The 12,533-nt window shown below is 38.3% G+C and overlaps 1 protein-coding gene, 1 long non-coding RNA gene and 1 other non-coding gene across 12 annotated transcripts in view; 1 reads left to right on the top strand and 2 right to left on the bottom strand.

The window, feature by feature from the left end:
• SGMS2 (sphingomyelin synthase 2) overlaps positions 1 to 12,533 on the top strand; it is a 99,401-nt gene that overhangs the window by 34,615 nt on the left and 52,253 nt on the right. For 2 of the 6 annotated variants that reach the window (XM_063723567.1, XM_024246085.3), the window contains exons 2-3: positions 1,466 to 1,547; positions 3,274 to 3,381. The gene's annotated coding sequence lies outside the window, so the exon portion shown is untranslated. Of the gene's footprint in view, positions 1 to 1,465; positions 1,579 to 3,273; positions 3,382 to 12,533 lie in introns of all 6 variants that reach the window. The other 4 variants (XM_024246086.3, XM_024246084.3, XM_002815040.4 and 1 more) reach the window with 2 other exon arrangements.
• The window catches only part of LOC129059050 (uncharacterized), a 35,728-nt gene continuing 30,339 nt past the window's right edge, over positions 7,145 to 12,533 (bottom strand). For all 5 annotated transcript variants that reach the window (XR_010139759.1, XR_010139761.1, XR_010139758.1 and 2 more), the window contains one exon: positions 7,145 to 7,429. This is a non-coding gene — a long non-coding RNA (uncharacterized LOC129059050). The remainder of the gene's footprint in view (positions 7,430 to 12,533) is intronic.
• Positions 10,740 to 10,843, bottom strand: LOC112133220 (U6 spliceosomal RNA). Its single transcript, XR_002914902.1, has one exon. It is a non-coding gene; the product is annotated as a U6 spliceosomal RNA (small nuclear RNA).

A 12,533-nucleotide genomic window follows, 5' to 3' on the forward strand; every position in this document is an offset into this window, starting at 1 on the left:
CTATACCCATTAGCATTCACTTTCCATTCTCTTCTTCCCCTAGCCCTTGGCAACCACAAATCTTTCTGTCTTTATGGATTTGCCTATTCTGCACATTTCATATAAATGGGATCATATAACATGTGGTCTTTGTGACTGGCTTCTTTCACTTAGAATAATGTCAGGATTCATTCGTGCTACAGTGTGTATCACTGCTTTATTCCTTTCCATTGCCCAATAATATTATATGGGTTTGCCACATTTTGTTTATCCATTTAATAGTTGATGGACATTTGGGTTTTTTCCACTTTGGGGCCATTATGAATAATGCTGTTATGAATATTTGTGTACAGTTTTTGCTCGGACTGGTGTTTTCATTTTTTTTGGGTATATACCTAAGAGTGACACAATTGTTCTTGAGTTTCTTCCAAGAGTTGAGTATTTTTGATTAAGATGGGATCTCAACTAAAAATCAATTTCTGGTTGCAGATGAGTGTACATCCTGCAGTTGTTAAACAGATTTTAATGAAATTTGTTAGGTAGTTAAAAGATATATATATATATATATATATATGCTACCAAATCATATACATATATGTACTGTTGGGTAGTCTCAGGTTGTATTCTTTGGATATTCATATTGTGGTTCTACGAACTGCAGACCTCTGGCCAGTAGCCTATATTTTGCTTCCATCCACGAGGCAAATTTCAACTAAAAAATCCATTGAAAGACTGCAGCAACTGTATGTATTTCAAAGGAAATCTTCCACCATTTAGTAGAAGGTGACAGATTATGCACAGGACATCAACCTAAGTTTCTGTGACACTTAGTTTGCCCTTTATGTACATAGTCCTTCTACTGTCCTATAAAGCCCTCTGCACTCCTCTTCCCTTGTCTATGCCTAGTTCACAATACTCCCACCATGCTTTCCATTCTTTTTAAACCTTCCTTGCTCATTCTTGCCTCAGGGCCTTTGGGCCAGCTGTTCCCTCTGCCTGGCTTACTCTTCTTTTGTAGCTACCCCGCCCCCCTCAATCCCCAACCCTTATTAAGTCTTAAATATCCCCTCAGAAAGGCTTCCCTGACTGCTTGCTCTACATCAACCACATCAGCCTTGCCCTGACTCTGACTGACTTTTTTGAGTGGCATTGACTGGTCTTCTTGTTTATCTGTGTGTTCCCGTGTTAGAACGTGAACATCAGCAGGTAAGGGAATCTGCCTGCCTGCCCTGCTCCAACTTTAAATAGGGGCTGGCAGGTGTTAAATATTAGTGGAATGAATGGCTGAGTTGCTTTTCTTGACCTGAAATGTCAGTACCTGTTAGAGCCAGTGTTTTCCTGGCAACTCTCCTAGAGGGCCAGTATCGGAGAGCTCTAGGAGGGTAGCATCAGAGGGCTCTTCATTTCACCTCCACCCCCAGAAAACTAGCAAAACATAGCAACAAAGCCTCATTCTTATTTAATCTCTGACTTTTTCTTCCCCTAGAGCTGCATCCTGTGGCCCTATAACACTCTTCTCCAAAAGGACCTTCCAGAGACTGGGAGTGTTGACTGCTGCAAGGACCAAGGTGGGAATTTCTGTGCTACCATCTGGAAACAGTAGGTTTGGTGCTTCCTGCTGCTATAGCATGAGTCTAACTTATATCAGCTGAGGGTTGGCTGTCTATCAGTTATCCTGCAGCTTTGCTGCTATCTTCCCTTCTCTGGTTAAGACATTCATAAATGTCTTAACTCTGAGAATTTTTATTTCATCCTCAGGAGAGTCTTAAATTTCAGGTTCTTTCAGGTGAATGGATGTTTTCTCAGTCTTGGATTGCCGTTTTAAATGACAGCCAGAGAAACAGAGGTAACCCCATAACTTCCTAACCTGTTTGCATTATTGCCAAAAGAGAGCACTCGATTAACTGTCTCAACCATGCCTTAAGAAAACAGAAAATCTTCAAAGAAATATCAGTCAGCCATGCACCTTTTAGCAACAGTACAGAAATTACTAGCAAAGTTATTCTGTTTTTATAGTTATCTAAACCAAAATTAAAGAGCTGTGGCAGTTATACCCATTCTATGCCCACTGAGGAAGAAGAGGTTTTGCTTGTGTGGTTGAAGCAGTACAACTCGATTCACTGCCTAGAGTACTTGGAATTTTATTTCAAGTATAATTTTATTCTTAAAAATAAAAATAGTTGCATTTTTTAGTGCAAAAGATTTTCCCTTTTCTTGCTATATCTCTGGGCATCTTAAGACTAGGGTTCATTTGACCCTGATGATAGCTGTTTTGGTTTTTTTACGTTTTATCATTACTGTTTATTGTGGTGTTTGCCTAAAAAGATTTCTACCCTAAGATAGACACCAGGACCATGTAATCCCAAATTATTTAAAATAAATATTTGTGGGTAGTTAATATTATTCAGCACAGTATTCTATAACATTATTTGTCGTCTGTGAAATTCACAATAATTCTAGGAATGTTGCTAAGGTTAGAATGCCTACTTTGAGCTGGTACTAAGAATGGCAGCTATTTCTAAATATTTGACACCATTTTGATATCTTTCCCTTTGTCTGGTGGTGTCTGTTTCATTGAAGCTGAGTGAAGAAAAGAATTCATTTATTCAACAAATACTTACTGAACGCTTTCTGTGTGCCAGGCATTCTTGTCAGTGTTGCGAATGAGGCAGTGAACAAAACAAAATCCTTTCATGAGCTTTAAAAAAAGCTCTTGAATATCCTCAGCCAACAAACCAGAGCAGGGAAGCACAGAGGACTCGCCTCGCTCTCAGGTATTCTGGGGAAACCCCCTTCAGGATGGCAGATGGACACAAGCAGGAAAGGAGAGAGTGGAACCCTGCTTTGGAAAATAAAGTAGTCTTATGTTCTAATTTAATCACTGCAGACTTTTAGAAGCGTGTTAAAATAATAAACCAAAAAAAGGTGCTAGGTTGATATAACTTGGGCTTGAAAAATAAAGGATTACTGTTTTTTTTTTCTTTGCAATGTCCCACACACTTGATTTAAGGATTACTTTTTAAGTATACCATTTTCATACATTTCACATTCACAGAGTCTGCCCAAATTCTGCCTCCACCATCTTCTCAGCCTCTGTCAATGTCTAATGCATCCTTCCAGAATTTCTTTATGCATAAATAAGCAAATAGGAATATTCCTATTTGCCCCCTTCATAATGTAAAAGATAGCATACTATATTTCTCTGCAATGTATGTTTTTTTTCCCTTACAATATATGTAGGAGGACTTAATAAGCGAGTACTAAGACACTTTCCTCATTCTTTTTTTAAAGCAGTTACAGAATAACAGAGTCCATTTATGGATGTTCCACAGTTAAAATAGTGATCTATTGATGGACAACATTTGGGTTGTGGCCAATTGTTTGCTCTTAACCAATACTGCAGTAAGTAACTGTTATGTAGGTTATTTTGCATGTAGACAATATATCTATATAAACTTGTAGAATTGCAGGTCATAAGGTATATGTGTAATTTTAATAGATATCATTAAATTGCCTCTCTGAGAGGAAGGTTTTCTTTTTTTTTTTGTTTTGGAGACGGAGCCTCTCTCTGTTGCCCAGGCTGGAGTGCAATGGTGCAATCTCGGCTCACTGCAATCTCCACCTCCTGGGTTCAAGCAATTCTCCTGCCTCAGCCTCCTGAGTAGCTGGGATTACAGGCACCCACCACTGCGCCCAGCTAATTTTTGTATTTTTAGTCGAGACGGGGTTTCGCCGTGTTGGCCAGGCTGGTTTCGAACTCCTGACCTCAGGTGATCCACCTGCCTCGGCCTCCCAAAGTGGTGGGATTACAGGCATGAGCCACTGCACCTGGCCAACGTTTTCTTATTACATGTCTACTAGAAACTTGTGAGAGTACCTGCTGTCATCAGTGTCTGGATATTTTGCCAATTCTCATAGCTTAAATGTCAGACTGGGTTGCATGCCTTGGCAATGTGTTCTTATAGCATCCTGAACTTTCAATTATCTAAACATTTATCTCCCTGTGTGATGATGATTTGTTTGTTTCTCCAACCAGACTGCAAGCTTTGTGAGGCCAGGGACTAGGTCGGTCTCTTTCACCTGGCCATAACAGACATTCACATATCTAATGAAATTTAAATAAATTTTCAAAAGATGAGACAATTAGTGGTAATTTAGCTCTCAGGGTATACAAATGCAGTAAACTGGCTTGCTGTCATAGATGGGGCTCTACTGCTATTTAATTATTAGAAATCTTCAGTTTCAGCATGGGAACAAACATTCTTCTTTTATGTTACTGAAATTTATATTAAGCAGGTAGTCAGCAACAAATTCATGAGGTTAAATCCTCAGTTATCTGCTGGCAATTTGATTTCCCAAGACCTAAATTCGATTTTGGGAATCTGAAGAAATGAGCTTTCTACTTCTGGTTATGTGCATGAGCCAAAACATTTTACAGGGCTTCAGGAGGTCCACCTATCAAGTACGAACCCCAAATTAGAAAACTTGCTTGAGAGACGTGGTTAAGGACTTTGAAATATTTTGGAGAGTGATTCAACCCCCTTATTTCTTGCCACTAGTAATTGCAGCCTACAGTTAGCCAGTTCTAGATAATGAGGGTACTCTTTTCTTAAATGTTATGGACTTTGGTGGAATTCAAGCATTTTTTAATATGGAAAGATTTTTTTCCTTAAATATGCCTTTCAAAAAGAAAAATATTTTGGAGGAGATAAAGGATTAACATGTTTAAGTTGAAAATCTTTGCTAAGTAAACTCATATACCCATTTTATAGTTGTTAAAAAAGTGAAGTAATTCATATGTATTTGATTTTTAATAGTTCTTATGAATATCAGGCATACTGAAACCCCAAGGTTAGGATGAATATTATTTGATGAAAGGAAGAAAAAATAAAATTTTCTAAACAATTTTTGTATTCTCCTGTTCATAAACATTTAATAAATCTAGAACTCAGGACTGTCCCACTAAGATTAGGAGTAACATTTAAGCACACCCTTACATCTTATTTTCTTGTTTCTATAGCAGGCATGTCCTCTGACAAGAAGAGCAAAAACGAAAGAAACAACAACAGAAACCCCAGTATTGGGGCGGTGGTGGGGCAGCTTTTCTAAAACCACTTTTCTTTCTGAATATTTAACGCATAGAAATGACTGGGAAAGTAGTGGAGACATAAAATAATAGAGGAAAAGCCATAACTGTCGGAGAATGTATATGGAATGCAAGCCCAGAGGGTTTTGTTCTAGATTTTTGGCTCCTAGAGTAACCCAGGCACACACGCTAACTTAAATTTGAAGATGAAGGTTAGTAAAGTGACTTTAGGCCAGCTTTGCTATATATTTGTATTCATGACGGTATTGGAGGGTGAACCTCCTTGATTCCGAAGCTACTTATATTGTGGTAATCAATTCTTGTTATCAGAAAAAGGGACAGATATGCGAATATGTGAGAGAACTAATTCATTTAGGGATGACAAGTAATTTCCATGATACTGTATAACTCCTTTTCCTTTTATATGTAAGAACCCTGTAATTAGCTTTGTCTTAAAAGTTTTTTTTCAAAACTCTATAGGAAAAATAATAGCCTGTATTTCAGCTACAAAGGATCTGTTTATTCTGTGTACAGCATAGTGCCTTTTGAACGCTCCTGACTTAAAGAGAATGACTGAAGGAGCCTCTACCAACAGTGAGAAAGTGGGAAAGAACACTGTCAAGTGTAAGCACTAAATCAGCAGTCTAGTGTTGGGAGGACGTCGTACTGAATAGATATCTGCCTTGTATCCGACTGTACCTGTGCCTGAGTTGTCCTCATCCTGCCAAACACAAACAAGTTGCTAGGCAACAGGAGTGATTCAGATGCTCTGAACACCTCACTGAATGAAATGTCTAACCACGACGTTTCCAGGAAATGCTTCCTCTACAAGTCCCTGGGCAGCCTGATAAACATTTGCATGTGCCCTGAGGTCAAGTGACCTACAGCTTCTCGCTTGTCTGTTATAAGGTGGGGCCAGCTAATGTTTGGAAGAATGCCGCCTTACTGGGCAAACATGGATAGTTTTCATGCTCCTACATGGTAACTGTGAGGAGGAAGAGTTGGGGACAGGACTGGGAGAGGTGCAGTTTCTCCCCAGAAGAACTCACCAGGATGGAAATCCATTGCCCTTAAATCACATCTCCAATTGTAAAAATAGCCCAAGATCCCGGAAAATCACAACATAGCATGGTACCAGGAGCCTGGACTCAGATGCGTTCAAATTCTACCTCTGTCACTTGTTACATTTCTAACTTCATACCTCAGATAGGGGTGGTAATGGTGACTACCCTATACAGTAGTTGTGTGTATTAATGTTAGTATTTGGGGAACACTAGAACTAGCATCTGTCATAAACTCTGGGAAAGCATTAGCTTGCTCGCCATGCTCTAGACAGCTCCTTGAGAGGTGGGGGCTGAATTGTGAAGGAATGAAGAAAAAGAGAAGTGAGGTCTTTTCCAAGGATGTATTTATTCTTTTATGATTTTAAGGACTGCAATCATAGAAATGTTAACCATAAAATCATTTAAGAAAGCTCTTCAAGGTCTTTCAGCACTGCATACTTTGATAATTATGTATCAAAAAATGACCTCAGGGTTATGCAGCGGAAAGGCCATGCAATCATGGAGCATTGCTTTAGGGCTTCCGGTGGATATGTAATGCTCTGAAGCTAGATATGGGTTTTGGCTTTACTGTTTTTTCCTTCTGTTATATTCCCCTTTTTATATAAGATATAATAAAAATGCAATCACAAAAAGCAAACCACAGTAAGTCAGATGAAATGTTTGGGCTCTGTGACAGATATGGAACCCATAATTATACAGACATATTAGTGACTCATTTAGGAAAAGAAAGGTACCTGAAGCTCTCTGGGAAAGGGTAAGATAATTCTGGTGTCTTTGAGTGTGTGGGCTGCCACATTCATTCAACTGCTATTCTAGGGCTGGGCTGCAGGTTCTTGGCTAGTGGCCAGGAACACCAACACAAACAGGACATGGACTCTGTCCTTGCAGCTCATAACCAGCAGAAGAGATAGCCCTGTGTTAAGCAGTGAGCTTTAAAACCCTGTGTTGGGCTGAAGAGATGTGTAGGAGCATAGGTATGGGGAGAAAGCCAGTGGCATTCAATCTCAATCTGATCTTTAAGAGTTCTAATTTCGCTTGAATTTATTTTTGGAAGGGAAATCAGAATGTTAGAGAATTGTGTTGGGAATGTGTCACCACATGCCAGGCTAGTGGCTCTGCAGTCCCTGAGCAATGTTTTGTAGTAGTGACTAAACCCTGCTCTGAGAAAGTGGTGACATTAGGAGATGCAACGGAGAGTAAAAGTAGTTGGAACCTTTCTTCCTGAACTTGCAGAGTCTCTCTCTCTGGTTCTGTCTTTGCTGACTGAGAGATGGTGGTGTTTCCCAAGGAAGTAGTTGGCCTGAAAGTCAAAAGGATGAAAAGGATTGGGGAGTGACTCTCAGAGTTGCCTCAAAAGCCAGTCATAATAGTTAATTTTGAATTAGGTAGAAACTCTGGTCAGTTGTACAATATAAGTACGTGATGTTTTATTCAATAGCTATAAAGATTTCCTTTAAAATATGTGTTTTTAATTGACAAAAATTGTATATATTAAGGTGTATAACATGATATAATGATTTATTTATTGCCAAAATAATGGCCTAGTGACTTAAGGTTAACTTTTCAATCTCTATAGAAAGTAAAGGAGAAAGCCCGTTGAACTGTAAAATTTTCCAGCTTTCCTTGAAGTCACAATATATAAAGTGCTTCATTGAATTTAATGTTGAAGGTAGGATCCCTGTTTTATATGCAGTCTTATGCCTTGAATAACTTTCTATAAGTGTATGTTTGTTTGGGGAAAATGCATTTAAGTTTGGTTTATTTTATAAAGAGCCCAGAGGTTTTTCTATTTATTTACATGAATTTAGGTTCTCCATCTTTCATCAGGTATCTTTCTGTTACTTGGTGGAAAACTGTATTATTCACAAAATATTACTGAACAAACATAACATTTTCAAAAACAGCCATAAATAATGCCTCAAGTGATTCAAATAAGCTTCGATAGAATTCACGTTGTTTATATTTGTTCCAAAAAGCATTTGAGATAGGAATTTATAGTTTTAATTAACAAAGTTCTAAGACATAATCAGCTGCTTTCTCAAAGCTATCTGGCTTAGGTGTGTATGTCATGTATGATGTTAAAACTGGAATAGTCTGCAACCCAGAAAAAAATATACAATCTGGGATTGCTAATCTTTTATGAGAGAGGTCTCATCTAGCTTAATACTGTAAATTGTCTACCTTTAAACATTAATGCTAATGGAATTTATAGTTTAATTTTAAATCAAAATATGCAATTTCAGATTACTTGGGATATTATTATATTTCAATTTTAGGTATTTTGGAAAAGGCCTTTTAAAGTACCAACTATTTATAAACACTAACCAGTTTATACTAATTGGCATTATATTATTTCCTAATTTTGAATCTGCATCTGTATAATGGTCAGTTAGCATTATAAAGCATAATACTTTTTTATATTCTTTCATGTTGGCCTCTGAGCTCACCCAATAACTTTTCCATTGTTTACCTTCTAATTAACCATCTCTTGTTCTAGGGAATATGACCTTTCAGCTACAACTTTATAAAATTATTTTCATTAGCTTTAATGCCTTATTTCTTCTCTAATAAACCTGAATCAGGAGCTCTTCATTAAGATCTTATTTGGTTTCAGTCCTGGTAGAAATCCCCCCCAACCCCATAGTCTCCTCTTTTTCCATTCAGATGCCCTAAGTAGTGACTAGAACCTAATGGGTGATTCTTCTATGAATTTATTTTCCTTTTCATGTGGCTTATTCTGACTGTGTGATTGCCACAAGAAATAAAAGTATAAGATCAACTATAATATGCCAGTGGCCAGTCATTTAGCATAGCCCCTTATCTGAGAATGTGATAGGGGTAGGACAGAAGAAACTAAGGACCAAGGAGATTGCATTAATTCTCATCAAGTGGCAGAGTCAGGGTTAGAATCTGGATTTTAGGATTCTAAGATGTTACAATGTACATTTGACCTGTGTTTAATTTGCTTCTGAGATTAGCAAGGGCATGTTGTAAGGGCCATAGTTATTGAATAAATTTTGTTATTTATTAATAGTAAATTCACATGGATGTGTTATGCACAAATTATCTACATCAAGCTAAATAAAAATACCAAGTTAAAAAAAAACTCTTGGCTGGGCATTGTAGCTCACACCTGTAATCGCCAGCACTTTGGGAGGCCGAGGTAGGTGGATCACCTGAGGTCAGGAGTTGGAGACCAGCCTGGCTAACATGGCAAAACCCTGTCTCTACTAAAAACAGAAAAATTAGCTGGGCGTGGTGGTGTGCACCTGTAATCCTAGCTACTCAGGAGGCTGAGGCAGGAGAGGCGGAGGTTGCAGTGAGCTGAGATCGCACCATTGCACTCCAGCCTGGGCGACAAGAGCAAAGCTCTGTCTCAAAAAAAAAAAAAAAAAAAAAAAAACCAAAAAAGTGTTTGGGAAATATTGATTTCTTATATGATGGGACTAATCTCACGGTGGTGTTCTGAGCACTAGATCATATGATGGTTAGTACCTTCTTTATCAATAAATTACCTTACCCTACTTCTTTTCTTTCTGTGAGACATGGGATTTTTATTTACCTTTTTTAACTTTCTTTGGTGAGGTCACTAACATATCTTTTATTTCTTTCGTTTTATATAAGGATATATTTTTAATATGGCCAAGAGTCTTAGAAATCTGTAAAGTAATGGTGTTACACTGAGAAAGCTACAACCCAAGATTGCAAAATTACTGACCCAGGATTAATCATGACTTGTTTGTGGCCAAATTGAGAGAGAGATTCTGGTTTCTTGACTTCTGATCCAGGGCTTTGTCATGGCACTATCAGTTTTTAAACTTCTTTAGCCATGGAACCCAGATTTCAGATGAGATTTTGGGTAACCCCTCTAAAACAGAAGGAAAAGCAGAGCTCCTCAAGTTGAAAGGAGATGGAGGCCTGAAGACACATGCACATGGCCTCCCCAAGATTCTCTGTACTGTAACATACTGCTCTCCTCGACATAGTTCACAACACAGAGGAAGGGTGCACTCCTTCTCTCCTCCTCCAAATATGGTCTAGTTCTTTTCTGGAGCATTTCTGTCCCCTATATCTGAAATGAACGTAATTGGAAAGGTTGGAGGAGATACCGACCCAGCCTGGGAATTACATTTATAAATGCAATGCCAGTCTTCCCAGTTGATTCTGGAACATTTTTCCTGTGTGTCAAGGGGAAGCAGCAGGGGAGACGTTGCTATGAGAATCCACTGATGTCTGATGTTGGTTCTTCTGACATAGCAGGGCTGTGCTATCCCATTTCCTTTTCTTTGCTGTAAGAATTCACCCTGAAGCTGTGTGCTCATTTGCGATGCTTTTCCCAAAGAGGGGTAGAACAGCCTGCCGAGTCAGAGCTACCAAAGTGCCAAATGCTGGCTTCCCTGCTTACTAGTTGGTGACCTTGGGCAATTCACTTAATATCTCTGTGCTCATCTGTAAAATATGGGTAATAATATTTAATCTCATAGAGTTGTGGGGATGATTAGATAAGACAACCAAAGCATTTAAAACTATGGCGTTTGGGCAATAGCAAGTACTATATGAGTGTTAGCTATAGCTCTTATTCTTAAGTCTAGGCTATATAAATTTTTTCTTTTTATATGGAACACTTCGCGAATTTGTGTATTACCCTTGTGCGGGGGCCATGCTAATCTCTGTATCATTCCAATTTTAGTATATGTGTTGCCGAATCAAGCACAGGCTATATAAATTTAAATCATTAATAGGATACATAGTCAAAATTTTTAAACACTTGGAAATATTCCAATCTAGTGTTGTTAAACTGAAATAAAAATATATTTTTGGCAGAGGAAATATAGCATAATAGTGATAAAGTCCAATTAGCTCTGCATGATCACAATGTTGATGAAATTGTTTAAAGTGTATATTTGTAAATACTTTTCCAAATAAAAGCTTAAAATAACAAAGCCACAATATAATAATCACTTGGGTTTGCAATATAAATTAGATTGTTAAAGGCTTGGAGAAATTTTCACTTTTACTTAGTTTTACATGATTTTATCGTAGGTAAGGAAAGCTACACAAAGTGGTCAACCAACATTTCCTAGAAAACTCTTTTTTACAGTTGATCTTCAAATTAAGGTTTCTGATTGCACTTCAGTAAAAACCTCTGCAAAAAAAGTGTGTATTTAGGCCGTTATCTGTTGAAGAGCAATAATGCCCTTGATGAGTGCATTCTTATTCTTAAAGTTGCTGCTCGCCAGGTATGGAGGCTCTTGCCTGTAATCCCAGCAGTTTGGGAGGCCTAGGCAGGTGGATCACCTAAGGTCGGGAATTTGAGACCAGCCTGGCCAACATGGTGAAACCTTGTCTCTATCAAAAATACAAAAATTAGCTGGGCGTTGTGGTGGGCGCCTGTAATCCTAGCTACTCGGGAGGCTGAGGCACAAGAATTGCTTGAACCCAGGAGGAGGAGGTTGCAGTGAGCAGAGATCGTGCCACTGCACTCCAGCCTGGGCGACAGAGTGAGACTTTGTCTCAAAAAAAAAAAAGTTGCTGCCATTTTCAGAATAAAATGAAGCCTTTTTCTGCTTCTGTAACCATAGGATTCTGGAGCCCTATTTTAGAGTTAGGATTTTCTTTTTCCACTATCCCTTTTGTACCTGCCTTTAGCACACCTGGATATTTTTCACATTTGAAAGCTTTATGATTATTGAATATTATGTTCAAGTAATTTTGTGCATTTTCTTACTATTGACAGCCTTTGAACAAGTCTGATTTGTACTTACAGAACACCATTTTTAAGAGATTTGTGTAATTGTGCATGAATATAGGTCAAAAGGTAGAAGTAAAGAATGGTAGCCATACCATGAACATGTTGGGCACAAAGCACCCAAGAGGGGAAGGTTGGTGGTTATAAATTAGTGTTTCTTTTTAAAAGGGAATTTAGGGGAGAGGGGACACTGGGTAGTGAGTGCTGTATTTGAAAGTTCATTTCTAGGTCCAGTAGCACATACCAGGGAGTTGTAGCAGGAAAGGTTTGTTGGAGGATGTGACATCTGCTGAGACCTGAAGCACGAGAGCCAAGGGTGTAAGCAAGTGGATGGGATTGGGAAGAAGTTTAGGCTGCTAAAAAAATTTTACATAAAGCTTGATAAGAGGGGATATTGCATGTGAAATGAACAGAAATTCAGTAAATATGGTGGAAGCGCAGGATTTAGGGGATGGAAAAAAAAACTAGTTTCAAAAATTGAGGCTGGAAGTGAAGGTAGGGGCCAGATTATGAAAAGCCTTGTAAGCAACGCTAAGAAACAATAGATGTCAGAAGGACATGCCACCATCTAAAAAGCAGTCTTGAGAATAAGTAATTGGATAAAGGTGACCTGACTAGGTATTTGTTTTTTTAAGTAAATTGTGTTAATTTTGTT

The sequence above is a fragment of the Pongo abelii genome, chromosome 3, assembly GCF_028885655.2.
Source record: "Pongo abelii isolate AG06213 chromosome 3, NHGRI_mPonAbe1-v2.0_pri, whole genome shotgun sequence".
Classification (NCBI taxonomy): domain Eukaryota; kingdom Metazoa; phylum Chordata; class Mammalia; order Primates; family Hominidae; genus Pongo; species Pongo abelii.